An 11,519-nucleotide genomic window follows, 5' to 3' on the forward strand; every position below is an offset into this window, starting at 1 on the left:
GGCGTGGGAGGACTCAAGGGAGGCAACTTGGATGAGAACTTCCTTGGACAGATTGCGCAAGAGGTAGGCGACGATCTCTTGATCCTGAACGAGCCAGGGGTTATGGTCAGGGTTGGGGATGACCTAATCTTTGCCGTCTTTGTCTTTGGTGGTGAGGGTTTTGGGAGGCTCGACGGTGGTGCCATCGATGTAGCCATAGAGGCCAGCGCCCAGTATCTGGGATCGGGCTTGAGCTTTCCAGAGAACATAGTTCGTCCTGGTAAGGGGTTCAGAGGTGTTGTAATTGAGGGTGGAGGAGACGGCAGCACTGGAGGAGGACATGGTGGAGGGGATGGGTGGCGGCGAGGAGAGAAGCGGAGGTTGGGGACGAAGGAGATAGGTAGGTGTCGAGAGGTAGGAGGCACGAGCTAGATGCAATCGGAAGAGCCTGCTCTGTATACCATGTGGAGAATGATAGAAGCGTCTCAACCCTCATACATGAGAGCCCGCATGTATATATTGATACAATCGAGGGGATTACAGGATTCGGTGGAGATTGCCAACCGAAGGGAGATACATTAGGAGATAGAGAAGAAGAGATAAGTAGTTTAAACATATAACAATAAAACCTACCTCTATCTCCTATATTTGAGGCGCAAGATATGTTTAACAGTAGTCAACTGTCCAGATCCTATTGTTGATAAATAGCGATGTGACGAAGTAATGTCAACCAAACCAAGAAATTGTGCGCTAAGTAATGTCAGCCAAACCAAGGAATTCATGAATTGTGCGCCCTAGTTGATGTATTATGTTCACGGTTTGCCAAAAAGAAAATCAGCGTGCATTTTTCTGAACCGTTTACCTTACTACTGGTTGGTATGGCAGGTTGATCTGCCTAACAAACATATATCAGTCATAACAGTTGCACACGTTCATTTCAGTCTTCAGATAATTTCAGGGTGGCAAGCAAAATGTGAAAGAAAAGCGCAGTGGGCAGGCGAGAACCAGAATCTGATCCAAATTCAATGAAGATGCAACACAAACCATGATTGATGATTACAGTGATAGCGTTGTCTGGGACAGATAGTATTATATTGATGCAATATCTGGTACGGTTCTTCTCATCGAGCTAAGACACTAGACATATATGCTTATTATGAAAGGCGGCGGAGGCCGGTGGAACTCCGCTGCGCCTTGCGGCCTCGGTCCATGTCGGTCATGGCGGCTTGGTTTAGTTGCAGCAGCAGCAGAGGCACTCGAGGCAGCACTCGCAGGTCTCGTAGCAGCAGAAGCAGCACAGCGCCGTGAACACGCTGCAAACCCAACACCCAATTAGTCAAACAAAAATAACAAAATCATAGCAGGAAAAAATTAGTAGAACACAAAGGAATTAACAGGAACTAGTACTAGGGGAATCAGTCTCAAGATATTTGCCCTATCTCTGATTTCTCTGAGGATTTTTCAGATTGCAGAAGAGCTTTATCTCTCTCCCTCGGCCTTTGCATTGACAGATGCACACGGCCTAGAGATTTTACATCTTGAGCAGAGCAAAACTCAAAGGGAGAGCTAGAGAGTGGATGAACAAAGTGTGTGTGTGTGTGTGTGTGTGTGTGTGTGTGTGTGTGTGTGTGTGTGTGTGTGTGTGTGTCTCACCATGCGTAGATGCAGCCCTTCTCCTCGTGGCGCTTCTGCACGTGGTCCGTGTAGGACATCTCCTGCCCCGACGGAGGGTTATACATCTTGGCAAAGGGTGGGTTGGGTTACTATGGAAGAAGAAAGTCTCCAAGGGTTGTGCTCTTGTCTGTTCTCCTGTGGCTTTGGGAAGATGTAGGATGGGAACAGCAAGGAGTGGGTGGAGTTTTATAGGCTGAGAAGGCAGGGAGGGGAACTTTTGGTCTATGGGACATATGCACCCTATATGGAAAAAAAATAGTAATTCAACAAAAAGTCAAAAATTCCTGAAAATATTTTTGAAATAAACTTGACCTTCTATTGTATTCGTGAGAAAAAAAATATCCCTTTGACTTCTTTTTAAAAAAGACAAATTTTTGGCTAAAATAGTGTGAATAGTGATCTATAATAGCAAATAAATTTTGTCTTTTTTGCTGTGAGGTCAACTTTTGTTTTTTTTTTCGTCGGGATTTTTATACTAGTGCAAAAGTAAGTCAAGTATTTTGTCAAAATAGTTCTTACCTATTTTGACTTTTTATTAAAAAATTAAAAATAAATCCCCATATAGGGTGCATATACCACCAGGAACACAAGTGTATTTTCCGGGAAGGCAGCTGCATCTAAGCACAAGTGGCAACGCTGTTTTGTAACTAACACAGCTTCATGGGCCCACGCATTGGTGGCCATGGTGTTTGCTGTTCGTCTTTTGTAGGCGTGGAACACGGCTTTCTGCTAGTCGACCTTAGAAATCTCTCAGAGCTCCGAAATGGACCAGTTTAGCTGCTACTACATGAGTAGGGGAAACTAAATATCGGTTTTGTAGTGTATAAGAAAATAAAGAGAGGGTTAAACATGGTCCGTAGTTGTTTTCTTCATTTTGCGCCAAACCGGACCCGGACCCGGACCGGAGTCCCTTGTTCTTCTCTTGGTGGTTTGATTGTGAGTCCTGACTTACTTTTTGAAGAACGAACCGAGGATTGAGTGGTCAGTTGTGATGGGCTGGAATAAATCCACCACCTATCGATGAGGACTATGAGGTCACGGGCCCATGACCATGATGGCTGTGTGTGCATGCCCTGGGTCTATGGTGGGAAGGAACAACACAAATTTGCCTGCGTTACTACTAATTATTAATTAGCCTGCAACCACCACATCTGCATATCTTTTCTTAGGCTGGTCATAGTGGGAGTAACTTAGACTAGTGTCATGCATATGACACTAGCCTAAATTACTATCTTTAGAATGCAAAGTAACATAATAGTAGTAACTTAGATGGCTTCATTAATCACCTTGTAGACTCATCTTGTCTTGAAAAGCGCTATGTTACACTAACATATTATGTTACCACCTTTTATTAATTACTTGCCACATAAGCAAAAAATTCTTAAAGTGCGCTATGTTACTAGCTATGTTACTCCCACTATGACTAGGCTTAGTGCAACCATCACATCACATCATCATCATGCTTCAGAAAAAGTTCTACCTGGCGTAGAGGCGTAGAGGCAGCCCTTCTCCTGGTGGCGCTTCTTTGTGTGCTCATAGTAGGACATGCCGTGTGGCGCCGGAGGGTTGGTATACATCTCGCCACCGGCTGGCTGGGCTCCTCTTCTCCCCGGCTAACTTGAGATCTCTCCTACCTTGTGTAGTTGTGTGTATATTAGTATGGTTATTGCACATTGCATTTGGACGGATGTATTTATATAAGTCAGAGGAGGTCCAACACTTGTCAAAGCCCAGCTGCCAAGTGTAAATTCACATATGAGTGTATCTTTCTAACATAAATTAGAAGTATCCTCATTGAGACAAAAACGGGACCTCATTAGTTTCCTTCGACCCGAAGTTTTTTGTCAGCTACCTAGTGTGATTCCCATTGAATTGATTCACTACACTGCCATATTTGACCGGAAAAAGTCCAAAAAACAAGATGTCCAACATTTGTCCATGCCCAACATTAATAGGGCAGGGGATGTCCAACATTTATCGATGCCCAACGACAAGTGTACATCATATCTGAATTTACTAGTATCTTCTAACATAAATTAGAAGTCTTGATTGGTTTCCTTCGACCCGAAGATTTCTGAATTGTCATCTACCCACTGTAATTCCCATTGAATTGAGTTACCACGCTGCCCATGTTTGACTGTCAAAAGTTCTAATTAAGAAACAAACCATGCAGGGGATGGGGTCCCTCTTCCAGCTGATGATATTTTTCTTAGCAGCTAAGGAGTGTACCAATATTGGCAATAGAATGGATGACAAGTGGATGCCTCTTACATCGTGTTCTTGGTTTTATCTTTGGCGTGGATTTTTTTTAGTCCGCTGGCGAGGTCGTTGAAAACCGACTAGTCGACGTCGTATTCTAGAAGGAAAATCCATCAGCGTCGACGGGGACATCAAGGAGGATTTGTTTCATCTGGCCTCTGCTGGTCTTACTTGGTGTACATTCATTTGCAAGGAGAAGTGACCACGAAAGTATATCGCTCGCGCTTGACAAATGCCACAAAAGAGGTTAGGCTATAACATGTATGTTATCATGATATAATTGGAAAGTTACAATCCATTTAATATATTTAGGCTCACTAATTCCAGCAGATACCATTGTAATGTTTTTTTCTAGCAGTAACAACGATCAATATAAAGATTTAGGGAACTATGTTGTAATTTTCAATCAAAAAATGGACCTGAACTGGTGCCTTAAGTATGTATTCCGCGTAGTAATAACATAGGAGTCCAAACTCAGAGGTGGGTGTACGCCATCCTAACACTAACGTATTATTTTTGACCTCATCATAACACCAACATCTCCAGTAATTTGCACAGAATGACATATGTATGTTATCATGCTAGTACTCGTCTGTCCATTAGATGTAGTATACGTGCTTGCTATGTGTACAGTCATATCAAAGGCCCGTGAGCATATGACACAGAGAGGATGCGGTTCTATCATAAAAGGCAAGGATAGCAAATCAAATTGACTATAGTAGAGGTAGTGCAGGTGCTAAAATTGGAGACACCAACTGCCGTATAAGCTGATAAATGCAATGCAGTGAGCTACGGAAGCGCCATCACATTAGCAATTCCTATAAGATAAATATAGTTGCATTCCAAGTCTCTCAGGTCTAGTTCCTCTAGTATATGATGAGAACATCTATATGTTCATTAAGAGTGATCACCATCTTATTTAAATGAGTTGCATAGGTGTGAGAGGCATTAGGGATTATTCTATGGCAGGGCAGTAGATGAAAGTGAGATCTTTGCAACTATATGGTACTTCTAGAGATAATATCAGTGGCAATCTACTTGCATCTGATGTTTAATTTAGTGCTAAAAGTTGTAAAATACATCATTGCTGTCATATAACTTGCCTATGCGTGCATATGCGGTCACTTCTTCCATATCCAGACACATCTAATGCTCCTATCGCATGTCAGCATGAATGCGGCCCACATGTCAGTGGGCAGGAGTGGTGAGGCGTTGGATGAGCCACTAATTGATTGCTTTTATTTAATTACGCACCTTTAGGCTTCAACACATAAGAAACATGAACAAAAAATAGTGCCAAGGGGATTCGATCCGACGTCCCGCACTCCATAAGCTAACTTCACTATGCACTCAACCAGGAATAAATTGATGCAAGTAAAACAAACGAAATGTTCTTTAACACAGTGTTCGCTCAGCTCAACAAAAGGAATAAACCAAAACTAAAGACCAGCCGTACTCCCCGCAGGAATAAATTGATGTGAGAAAACAACTTAAATTCTGTTGTTTCAAACAAAAAATTGTTCACGCATTACAAAAAAATACATGTCATCTAACAAATTTTTTAAGCATTGTAAGAAATATTTGCGTAATTAGTAAGTTGTGTTTTAAAAATGCTCATGCATTTAAATAAAAGTCAGACGGGAAATATAAATGTTCGCGCATATGTTGTTATTTATCTTGTTCTATTTAAGAAAACTACACGGGGAATAGAAATTCTCCATGACATCTGCATATTATCACGAGAGCGGGATCATTATGATTGAGCGTCCATTTTTCAAATTTAAAATTATTCAAATTTTAAATGTCTTTCAGGCAAATCAGATGAACTACATTTTCTTTTATTTACATTTTCAAATATAAAGCTATTTGAATTCAAACAAAATTTCCATTGATTTATCTGAAAGAAATTTACGCACATTCATTCTGCACTATATCTTCTTTTGTCTAGATTATTTAATTTCAAACTATTAAAATTCATAATAAATAGTTGATTTTTCGAAAAATTTCAAAAATAAACTAAAGACCTGCCATGTTATTCCCCGCAGGAATAAACTGATGTAAGAAAACAGCTTAAATTCTTTTGTTTGTGACATTTAAAAAAATGTCCATGCGTTACAAAAAAATACGTGACATCTTAAAAAAGTTTGAACACTGTATGAAATATTTTGTAATTATAAAAAACATAAGTTGCATTTTGAAAATATTCACACATTTAAATAAAAACTCAAGCGGGGAATATAAATGTTTGTTCATATGTTGTTATTTATCTTCTTCTATTTAAGAAAACTATGCAGGAATATAAATTCTCCGTGACATGTGCATTTTATGATGAGAGTGGGATCATTCTGTTTGAGCTTCTATTTTTTCAAATTTAAAATTATTCAAATTTAACATTTCTTTTGGAAAAATCAATTGAACTATATTTACTTTTGTCTAGATTTTCAAATTTAAAGCTATTCGAATTCAAGCAAAATTTCCATTGATTTGTCTGCAAGAAGTTTACGCATATTCATTATGCGATATATCTTCTTTTCTCTATATATTTTTTTAATTTAAATCTATTAAAATTCAAAAGAAAGTTGGTTTGACCTATATTTTTTATTATTGAGATTTAATAATTTAAAATTGTTTGAATTCAAACAAAAAATTAGTTGATTAGTTCAAAAAAATCACATACATTTGTTTTGCACTATATTTCCTTTTATCTAGATTTTCAAATTTAAAATTATTCGAATCAAACAAAAATTGTTTTGTCAGAAAAGTTTATCTAGAATATAAATTGTTTGCTAACATAGAAAAAATAAAGAACACAGAAGATTAATTGTCTATATCTCTTTAATTCATGTCAAACATCAGTCGGTCGAGTGGTTATCAAGTGCTGCTAATTGCAGCAGGTCGTCGGTTCAAATCCGAGCTCTAGTGTTTTTAATTTTATTTGAGGACTTTCAGCGTAAATAAATAAAATGCAAGGGTGGTTTCTGAAAAAAAGTGCTCATGGATCCCCTTGATGCTACTATGTGCTGATAGGTGCATAACTAAATAAAAATCAAACGCGTTTTCTACAAAAAAATTGTGTGGCTCACCCAACGCCTCACCACTCTAGCCATTGACATGTGGGCCGCATTCATGCTGACACACCATGTGTGCACTAGATACATGTGGGGGAAAGTATCTAGTGCTCCCAGGCCTAGGGTGCTCCGATGCGAAAAACATTTTAAAGCCCAACTTATGTTATGTACAAAAATTTGTCATTTTTGTATCTCGAGCAATGTTTCGAATTTTGATTTGAAATTTTGTGACAAGAGACGTCGATGTTCCGTCGATCTGCTGCATTTTTTCAGAATTTTTTGAACATTTTAAAAATGTTTTTCGGATATTTGGAGCACCGGGAGCACCCCAAGCCTGGGAGCACTAGATACTTCCCCATACGTCTGGATACGAAGAAGTGACCGTATCTGCACGCACGGGCAAATTATATGACTGCAATAACGTATTTTATAACTTTTAGCACTAAAGTGAACATCATATGCAAGTTTTACGACTGCCACTGATATTAGCTCGTACTTTATTTCTTCCATAGGAGACAATTGGGCAAATGCCCCGTAAATGTCATTTGATAAAAGTGACATGTGGGATGTAATCCGAAAAAGGGTTTCCCCCGCTTTATATTATAAAGCCATCGACCAAGCATCCAACACAAGAGACAGGTACCAAACAAGTCAACAAGTCATGCTGGGGGCACAACGAAACAAGCCCCAAAAAAGAAGAAGAAAGAAAAAGGGAGCTAATCCGGCTCGGGTGGGGGTGGCGGTGGAGGAGATGCTGGCGAAAGGGCTGCTGCCGAAGATCGAAGGCCTGCACTGATGTTGTCAAGGGTGTCCCGATCACACCGCTTGCTAAGCGGTCTCCAGAGCTGTAAGAAGCCACACATTTTATAGATAGCGTTAGTCGCACGGTTAGGAATCACACGCTCAATGACAAGCTTATTGCGGATACACCATAGGGTCCAAACAAGGGTCCCCAAAGCCACCCAAGTGGCGGCTTTCCGGGGGGTAGGGAGGCTAAAGGCCTCCCCAAACAAGTCCGGGAGGTTTCGTGGCACCAATTGCCACCCACGACCTCCCGGAAGCAACTCCACAGGAATTGTGCTGCAGGGCAACGGAAGAAAATGTGGTTGCAATCTTACGGGACCAAGCAGAGGGGGCAGAGGCCATCCCCAGGGCCACTATGCTTGCGGACCTCCGTGCCCGAGGGAAGTCGGCCTCGAACCCACTGCCAAAGGAAGATGCAGATCTTTAGGGGAAGTTTGATTTCCCATAGAACAGATAATTCCGCCGGTCCCGAAGTGGGTACAATTGCCTGATAAAGGGACCTAGTTGAGAAGCGGCCATTTGGCTCAAGATGCCAAGATAGCGTATCCGGCTCGAGGGAGGGGGAGCGGAGTGCAATACATTTGACTAGCTCGTCCCATTGTTCGCGTTCCGCCACCCCAAAGGTACAGTGGAAGGTAACAACCCCCAAGTCTGCTAAGGCAACCGCCACCGATAAGAGTGGGCGGGTGCAGATTGAAAATAATGAAGGGAAGCGCACCGCAAATGAGCGGGGCCCCGCCCATCGATCTAGCCAAAAGAGGGTACCAGCACCGGACCCTACAGAGATGGCGGTCCCAATGTGTAGCACAGGCATCAGATAGATCACCGATTGCCAGAACTGGGACCCGCCTGACCTAGAGGCAAAGGCCAATGGTTGACCACGAAGGTACTTAGCGCGAATAATCTCCAGCCATAGGCTGCCCTCCTCAGTCTGGATCCGCCAGAGCCATTTCGAGAGGAGGGAAATATTCATCCGCTTGGATGAGATGACCCCAAGACCACCCTAGTCCTTAGGCTTACAGATCTCAGACCACTTCACCATGTGGTATTTCTGTTTATTATTCTCGCCGGCCCAAAAGAACCGGGAGAGGATTTTGGTTACCTCCTGATGGAGGGATTCATGTAAACTATAGAATCCCATGAGATACATCAGGAGGCTAATAAGGAAGGAGTTCATCCGAATCACTCTAGCGGCCTTGGATAGCCATCTCCCTTGCCAAGGCTCCATCCGTGGTTGGAGCCTGGCAACTATAGGGCGGAAGTCTTTCTCTAGTAGACGGTTGTCACTAATCGGCAAGCCAAGGTAAGTAGTCGGAAATGACCCCAACTGACAATTCAAGCGGTTGGCAATGCGCTGGGCTTCCGACGGTGAATATCCGAGCACCATGACCTCACTTTTGGCAAAGTTGATCATGAGGCCCGACATCTCCTGAAAACAGAGGAGGAGGAATTTGAGGTTCCGGATATCCTCATCCGAACCCTCCACCATCATAATGGTGTCGTCAGCATATTGGAGATGGGTCAGGCCTCCATTGACCACAAGATGGGGGCAAATCCCCCTGATGTGGCCTGCCTGCCTTGCCAAATCAAGAATCGAGGCTAACGCATCAACCACAAGGTTGAAAAGGAAAGGGGAAATCGGGTCCCCTTGCCGAACACCTTGTCCTGGTGTGAAATAGGGTCCAATTTCCCCATTGATATTAACGGCAGTACGATCGCTCGTCACAAGCTGCATCACCCGAGCCACCTAATGGGGGTCGAAGCCACGTTTAAGCAATACTTCCTGAAGGAAGGACCAATGGACGGTATCATATGCTTTGTGAAAGTCAATCTTGAAGAACACCGCGCGAATGTGTTTGGTCTTGACCTCATGAATGATTTCATGGAGGACAAGAACCCCATCAAGAATATATCTACCTTTCATGAAGGCCGATTGGTTCGGTGGTGAATCCGAGGAGCGATCAGGGCCACCCTAGTTGCGTACCCCTTGGCCAGAATCCAAAATATCACATTAAGGATGGTGATGGGGCGGAACTGCCTAATGTCGGCAGCTCCGAGGACTTTAGGAATCAGGGAGATGGTCCCGTAGTTGAGACGAGACATGTCCAATGTCCCCCTAGCGAAGTCCCGGAATAGGTCCAGAATGATCTCCTTAACCATCGGCCAGAAGGCCTGGAAAAAACCTACTGGAAGCCCGTCGGGGCCTGGGGCCGAGGCCAAGTTCATCGATTTGACGAACGCTTCCACCTCCGCGGCATCAAATGGGGCCATTAACGCCGCATTTTCCGCCGGGGAAACTAGTTGGTCATGTGACCAGATATGGTCGGCCAGGGCGAGACCGCCCCTGGCACGGTCCATAAATAACGACTTATAAAAGTCGTCCACCAAAGCGCGAATCCCTAGTGGATCCTGAAAAGGCTGGCCGCCCTCCCATAAAAGGGGGATGGAGCAACGTCTCCTACGGCCATTGGCGATCGCCTGGAAGTAAGTTGTGTTGGCATCACCAAACAGCACCCACTTTATAGATCCACGTTGGCGCCAAAATTCTTCCTCCTTGGAGTAGATCTCCATGAGGTACTCTTCCAGGTTGTACCTATATGCCCATTCCTCTGCAGAGATCCCTGAGGTATCAGCGCGCAGGTCCAACGCGCGGATTTCTTCGAGAAGGGTAGCCTTTTGGACACGAAGGTCCCTCCCAATATTGGCACCCCATCCCTTCATGAATTGCCTAGCTAGAGCGCTTGGATAGGTGATGCCACTCATCAAGGAGTGACATCACCCTATGGGGTTCGGATAAAGCCGAGGCCCAGTGAGCCTGGACGGCAGCCGTGAAGCCCGGTTGCCGTAGCCAAAAAGTTTCGAAACGAAACCGCGGTGGGGGGGGAGGCCTCTCATCACGAGAGGACAAGAGAAGGGGTACATGGTCCGACCCGATGCATGTAATGGCCTGGAGGGAGGCTAGGGGGAACCGCAACTCCCAGTCGGGGGAGACAAATACCCGATCGAGCACACTAAGGGTTGGGTTAACCTATCTATTGGTCCAGGTGTATCTCGCCCCAACCCTGTCTAACTATAGCAGTCCTAAGTCTGCAACCCAGTCGTTGAAACGACGGATTTCCGCGAGGTCAACCCTTGCGTTGCTCTTCTCCTCCGCTGAGCGAAGGAGGTTGAAATCTCCGCCAACCACGACCGGAAGCGTCGCGGAGGCAATCTTGGTGTGGAGTTCGACCAGGAAGGCAGCCGACCTACTATGATCGGCAAGGCCATAGACCACAATAACCTCCCACTTGAAGTTAACATCATGCTCCCACAGCTCCATACTAACAAAGTGGGATCCACGATCCATGGATCCCACCTCGAAGGTGGCATCCTTCACACCCAGAAGGATCCCACCGGAGTGTCCGGCCACGCCACTAGATGGCAACCAGTGCCAGGCGAATAAGTGATGGCTCAAGCGCTCGAGCTCGGCCAAGGAAAAATCCACCCGCATCGTTTCCTGAATCGCAACCACATCCACAGACTCGTCGCGGATGTAATCAATCAGTTGCCTACGGCGGCCATCATGGCCGAAACCCCGTAGGTTCCAGAATAACGCATGCATAACTACTCGCCTACAAGGTCCTCCCGGGACCCCACTGTGGAGTTGGCACTCAAGGCACGACGTAACTGAGTTGTCCGCGAACGGGTCCTGCCACGGACCTCCTCGGGGGCTGGGTCCCGAGGCGATGATCTATG

At 44.3% G+C, this 11,519-nt stretch overlaps 1 long non-coding RNA gene across 1 annotated transcript; it reads right to left on the reverse strand.

Annotated features, from left to right (window-relative positions):
- Nucleotides 1–1,028: 1,028 nt before the first annotated feature.
- Nucleotides 1,029–1,826, reverse strand: LOC123150772 (uncharacterized). Its single transcript, XR_006475340.1, has 2 exons — nucleotides 1,633–1,826; nucleotides 1,029–1,292 (listed from the first exon to the last, which is right to left on the reverse strand). It is a non-coding gene; the product is annotated as an uncharacterized lncRNA (long non-coding RNA).
- Nucleotides 1,827–11,519: the final 9,693 nt, after the last annotated feature.

This window comes from Triticum aestivum, chromosome 7A, assembly GCF_018294505.1.
Source record: "Triticum aestivum cultivar Chinese Spring chromosome 7A, IWGSC CS RefSeq v2.1, whole genome shotgun sequence".
NCBI classification, from domain to species: Eukaryota; Viridiplantae; Streptophyta; class Magnoliopsida; order Poales; family Poaceae; genus Triticum; species Triticum aestivum.